The sequence below is a fragment of the Struthio camelus genome, chromosome 6 (genome assembly GCF_040807025.1).
Source record: "Struthio camelus isolate bStrCam1 chromosome 6, bStrCam1.hap1, whole genome shotgun sequence".
Classification (NCBI taxonomy): domain Eukaryota; kingdom Metazoa; phylum Chordata; class Aves; order Struthioniformes; family Struthionidae; genus Struthio; species Struthio camelus.
The window spans coordinates 25,401,647-25,408,232 of NC_090947.1; positions in this window are offsets into that span (position 1 = coordinate 25,401,647).

The following is a 6,586-nucleotide window of genomic DNA, read 5'->3' on the forward strand; positions in this document are numbered from 1 at the left end:
ATCTAAGGAGCAGAAGGAAGAGAAGTCACTCCTAGTCAGAATTAATTGACAATAAGTCTTTTCTGAAGTAGGAGACAGAGAGTTGAGGTGTGACTGATACCATCTGTCACTTATGCTCAGAAACAGAAAAGAGATCCGTGGGTACATCCATAACATCCCTATCCTACCGCTAGAGGAAAATCTCTGTACTTGAGCATATGGAGCCCATACACCACAGCAATAGTGGTATGTTTAACTAAATATTGCTCTATATGACTCCAAATCCCCTGGATCATAGAGAATAGATACTTTAGAAAAGATACAATGTTTCACCGAACTTTAAATTGACATATAGACAACATAACATTGGAAATTTCCTAGACTTTTTTCTTCCCTTCTTGAGACCTTTCCTCTTACTTCACTTCCCTTTGTTTATAATAATTAAAAAATAAGGAAATTACATTTGCATGCAACTCTTCAACCTCAATCTAAAATAAAATCAAGAACTGTTGCCAAAAACTTCTTGGCTGCTTTCACAATTAAATGTATTCATTTAGGGTTAAAATAAGCAATCAGATATGATTACAAATTGAATGGTGATTGGGAAACACTTAATCACCTAACCAACATAAAACATTATGAGTGGTAAATCAGAAAAGACTTCTGAAAGAAAAATCTGAGAGGCTGAAAACACAATCAAAAGAGAAACTAAATTGCAGGAAAATCATTGGCAAGATAGCGTTTGACAAGCCCAACTGCCTCCTACTTATCTTTGTCCTACCTTAAAATCATCACTTCCCACAGGCCACTTCTATTTCTCTCTCTCCTTCCCTTTGCTAGCCCTTTTGCACAAAAACAAACAAACAAATAACTATTCTTCTACTCCACCTTTTAAAAATACATCACTCTTGTGCAGCCTTTTCCACTCACTAACTCCCTCTAATCCTGCATTATTGTAGAACCTACTATGGGACTTCACACATACAATTCCATCAGAAATAAAAGTAACAAATACACCCAAGAAGCTCAATAAAATAATTCATTACATCCTCCTGGTGTATGTAATTAGTGAACTCAAATATGTGCTTGTTCATACAATAACACAAGTACTTAGGAGTTTTACCATTGACTTCACCGACTCCCAAGATTTCCTCATTAATGCTCTACCTATAAGACAGATTTTAAAATAACAGTAACCAAACAAAAACTTATGGAGAATTAATAGTTTCCAAAAGTATAGCAAAAACGGATGGCACTGTGTGCATCTTAAATAAACTAAAATCTATTTTGCGTTTGTGACATTCTACACAATAAAAACAATACTTAGGTGGCTCAATTCAAACCAACTTTCTTCATCAGATTTGCACTTATCTCCTCACCTTCAGCATAGAAACAAACAGAAACATGAGCTTGCAAATGATTGTTTAAGACTCAAAAACGGACAAACAGTTGCAAGGCATGCCAAGTTATAAAGATTGCTATGAGTAGGTCAACAGAATTCACAAGGAGAGTGACTAATCCCTGACACAATTACCACTTATTATACTTATTGACACTTTTTTGATGATTTTATATGATACTCTCTTTCAAAAAAGTGAACTAGAACAGTATCACTTAATTTTATTTTTATTTTCTATCTTTGACAAGTTCTGTCGAGGATGTCACAAACGTTCACAGCGGCGTCCGAATTCTAGCATTATTTTCAACATTTACTTTCAATTTTCATTGTGTTTGTAGCAAACTTCCACTGGGGCCTGTATAAGCAGTAACTGCAGTAAGTGAGAATCCTGACACTGACTTCAGTGCTCATCAGATATGTCGTACATGAAGTTACTCATCTTGATCACATCTAGGGGTTTGTTAACGCTCGGCAGTACACAACTAAAAGAAGTCAAATACTGCCCCCTAGTGTCTGAAGGACAAAGTATGTCGTTTATGAACAATTGCTCGTATCTAATTGTAAGCTGTGTATCTTGACAATACAAGTGGAGTCTTTCAACGGGAAATTGCAGCAGAAGCTTGGAGGAGTGAGGTAATGCAGAATTCTAAGGGCCAGAAAAAAATGTGCTCCTTAACCCTTGCTGAATGACTCCCTCATGATATTTTCATTTTTAAAATGCTGCAACTACACAGTCAGTTCACTACCTGCTTCAGAAAACACTGAAAGAGAGATATTCCTCAAAAAGCAAGGGAATTGTGCAGTTGCTTAGCATTCATCCTCAAAATACAACAAATAAAGCACAGAAACGCAGAGCCAAAACAGCAAGAGTTAGTAACAAATAAAGTAATGCCAGTTTTAATCCTTTGAAAACAAAAGCTAGTAACTAGCAATCAAAGTAAGTTATAGGAACTGCTAAGGCACTGCAGAAACACCACAACAAAGGCTGTAGTGCCTTCACATCCAGCAGAATACCGGCCCTTGCAACATCTTCAGGTTCCACTACAGAAAGAAAACTGAAGCAATTAAGCCAAACTCACTGGCAACCATAATGCCATTGCACTCACTATAAATCAAAACTATCTATGTAATTTAAAAAATTAGCACACCTAACAAAAACACCCTTTTTGTAGAAACACGTCAGCCAAGCATGTTTCTCTGCCCTTACTTTTCAGTGTCTTAACACTGAACGCCTAACTGCCAAGCAGACACTAAATCCTATGTGACTGGAGAACCAGCTTCTGCCTTCAGGCTGGCTGCTGGCTAGCATGCATCAATCATGCTCACACCTAACTGTCTTCCTTTCAGGTATCCAGGCTGTCTTTATTATTATGTCTGTGTTATTTTTATTATAGCTAAAATAATATATAATATAATTTTTATGTCTATAATCCCGTAGTCTGGACTTGAATTTTAATGTACACTAACCAAACAGTTCTGTGACTCTTTCAATTAAAATAATTGCATAAATGGCACTGTACAGTATTATAAATCAAGAGGACAGACTGACATACATCTTTTGACTTGAAATGTTTACATATAATTATTCAACATATGGGAAATTTAAATAAAAAGCCTGAAGATCCCAAAGTTAAGCTTCTCTTGGAAGCACCTATTTATCTGCTATTGCACATTCAGTAAGCAACCTATAATGTACACTGTACAATAAAATTCTTTTAAATATTATTAGGAGAGCGCTCTCTACCATTTAAGAAAAAAAAATCTGGCACTAAGGGATTACAGTCTGATTTGGAACACTGTAAAACAGGTATAAAGAAGAACAGAGACTGTTATATAATACTGTCACAAAGTCCTGGGTAGGAGGGAAATACTAGATACTAAAAGTAGAGGCTTAATTTACCACCTTTTTTTTTTTTTTTTAAACCAACCTGGCTGGTTTGTAGAAAACAATGCCTCTTACTATTTACTTCTTTTGGTGTGAAATGGAAAGAAAAAATGTTGAAAAAATTCAGCACTGACCACTAGTTGGAAACTTTGCCTCACCAGTTTGCCTCTGCAGAATATAACGCGCTAATCCTCACACTCATCCTAATTATCAAGTCCTCAGGGATACAGACAGACCTTGCCTCTCTCTCATGTCTTGTTCACTGTTACCCAATTTTACAGTTTGTTATGCTCATCTCCTCCCATCTCCCATATTCCTGGCACCAGGCTCAGTGAAAGCTGAGGCACTTACTCTGAGGGTTTAAGGGGAAATATTTTTTCTTTCTTCTCCTCCCTGATATTTTCTGCATTCCTGTAAGCAAAGTATGATAGGTTTTAAGCATTTGTTTAAAATTTCTGTGTGTGGAACGTCACAATCACTTCACAGTTAAAAATACCATTTTTTCAGGTTTTTTCCCCACTTGAAGATTTTGTTCCTCGTTCTACATTAGAACTGTAGAAATACCAAACTTTCCCATAGCCCAACAACAAAGAAAGTTTGCAGACTTCTTTGTACTGTTAAATCAGTGCCCTCAACCCCCAGCATATGTCCAGGATCACAGTGCAAGGGTATGAAAAACAAGTATATTGTAGACCAAGCTATACCTTTAATCACTGGACCAGGCTTCTCAAAAGTGTCTGGTACTCAGCACTGAGATAGAGATAGAATGAGCCATGCACAATGATCCATTAGAAAGATACGTAACTACGTTAACAACGTAAGTTTAATAACCATACTAAACCATAATTTTAAGTAGGTAACAAGTTTGAGATACATATTACTATTGTTATGATACAGCCTACTCAGTTGCAAGAAAGTCAGATCTGCTCCACCTGAGTATCAAAGATTTTTGCAAAGTGGTCCAGGGGGCAAAGTTAGCCTGCTCTTTTCTGGCTGTTCTGATATTGTCAAGAAGCACAAAAGGAACAGATTACCAGACCTGCTACAGCAACACTTTAGGCAAATCTCACTTTTCATAACGTCCCCTTCCCTCAAACTTTTTCTGAGGTAAACCATCAGGCAGCCATAATTGGCTTTTGTTTTCAGCTTCTCTTTTTGCCCCAACAGTTACAAGTGTGACAGAGCAACTTTAGCCCTAGGCCCTTAGCTAAGCACAAGCTAGCTGCACTCGCATGTTGAATTGTACAGTCATCTGATATGAAATAGTTATTCTCTTCTTTACCTTCTGAATTACAGTAAGCAGTCAACAGTAAAACTACTTAGAGTCAGAAGTACACAAAAGAAAAATAACTTCCAAATTCCAAGGAAGGTGAAAGAAACATCCAGGAAAGCAGATGACTAGTTTCTTTTTGGGTTCATACAGCTTAGCTGAAAAGTCACAGGGTGAAACATAGCAAGCCAGTTTCCAATTTACAAGCAAATAAAGGAGTTCTCTTAGGAGGGTTCTCCTCCGCCAACACCCCTGCCCTTCAGGCTTCACAGTGGTTCCTTTGAACCAGAGGAATTTTAGTTTTGATTTTCTCAGATTCAGATCCCATGACTTAATGAGTTGGAGAGAAACAGCGAGTTTACATTTCAGACTTGCTATAAGAAAAAGTATTTCTTAAGGCTTCAATATTCCACAGCAAAAGCTTTTTTTAAAAGTGGTCCAAAATCATTCTTATTAACACACTAATAGGTATCTTACAGCTAAATCAGTTTACTATTGAAAACAGTAGTTCTTTTTTAGTATGTTTGCCTCATGGACAAAGACACTATTAAAAAGTAAAAGGTTCCTGACAAATCAAGGAAGAACTAACAAGTTTGACACTAAAGTGTCATGTGGTGATAATCGTGCGCTATGAAAACGCTCACTTATTTCTGTTTTATTCATTCATTTAAAGACTGAGATAACAGGAAATTAAATCTCTTTAATCTCTGTCAATTGGCATCACATGGCTTTTCTTTTTCTAGGCCTGCTTTGTGTCTAATCTTTCTTTCTTACATCTTTTATCTCATACAATTTTTCAGATAATCCAAAGCACATCCTTGGAGGACATAACTTCTAGTACTGATTTTTTCTTTTTAAAGGCTTTGTTTGTTTCAGTGCATTTAATGTTTGTGAAAGATGACCGTTTTGGATAGCCTTTAGAAATTAAGTCCTCAAGCAGAAACACAAGCAAAGCAAAGATTTTAACAGCGCGGGCTTCTCCACAACGCTCGGCCAACACAGCTCAACTGTCTCATTCCGTTCTTTAGTATATTCTGTTACCTTGACTTGTCCTAACTGGCAGGACTTCTGCTCATAAATTCTAATGTTACTAATATCCATTCCTTTTTGCTGGCTGTTTCTCTAACTCATTTTCAGCCTGCCTTACTGTGTTTTTACATTTCACTTGTGAAGGTTTGTAATTCTGTTTCCCTATTTGGACACAATTTCCTTTGTGTCTTGCTGTTTGGAAGACACCTTCCTGTTGTAGGTGACTGCCCTTCCCCTGCTGTTTACCTACGCTGGCATCATTCAGACTTTGGCCCTTCCACCACAACGACAGGAGTAAACAATTGTATGCAAACTGTCCTGCAGACAGCTCTCAAATAACACAATGCAAACAATGGATTATAGGCTTTCTGTGAATCCTATAATTTCATTTATAGGAATGAGCTGCTAGTCTCAGTGCTAAGACTAAAACTAGCATTAAGGTTTCCACACAAGAATCACACGCCAAAGCACAGCACAATCCAAGTGATCAGTGACTACTTTTACAGCACAGGAAAAAGACCCTCTATACAATCATTTGGGAAGTGCTAATTCCTTTCCCTAATTCACTGTTAGTATATTGAATTAAAGCTTTTAAGTGTACAAACACTGCTCAGTAGCATGCCAGTATGACTGGTACAACTGAAACTCCAGGGCTCTCAAATAGGGAGGCACCATATTCAACCACTGGCCCCCTCACGTAGTAAGAACTGCAGAGTAGCAGCTTGACTGAATGTGTGTCAAGTACATGCCTTAAGACTGTATGTCATTAATAACAAGGAAACACGGGAGAAAATATTTGCACAAAACAGATTATTTTCTGATATAATCAATGCATATTCCAAACAGAATTAAGATAAAATCACATAACTCGGAGGGACAATTGCAGAGCATGCAGGTGTTAGATAAAAGGCTTCTGGAGTTCCTATGTTAGTTAAACAGATGGACTCTGGTAGAATAGTATAACGAAAACCGACTATACGCTTTCTTTGCATTGTGCTTTCAAACAGCTGCAGCTTCATTATTT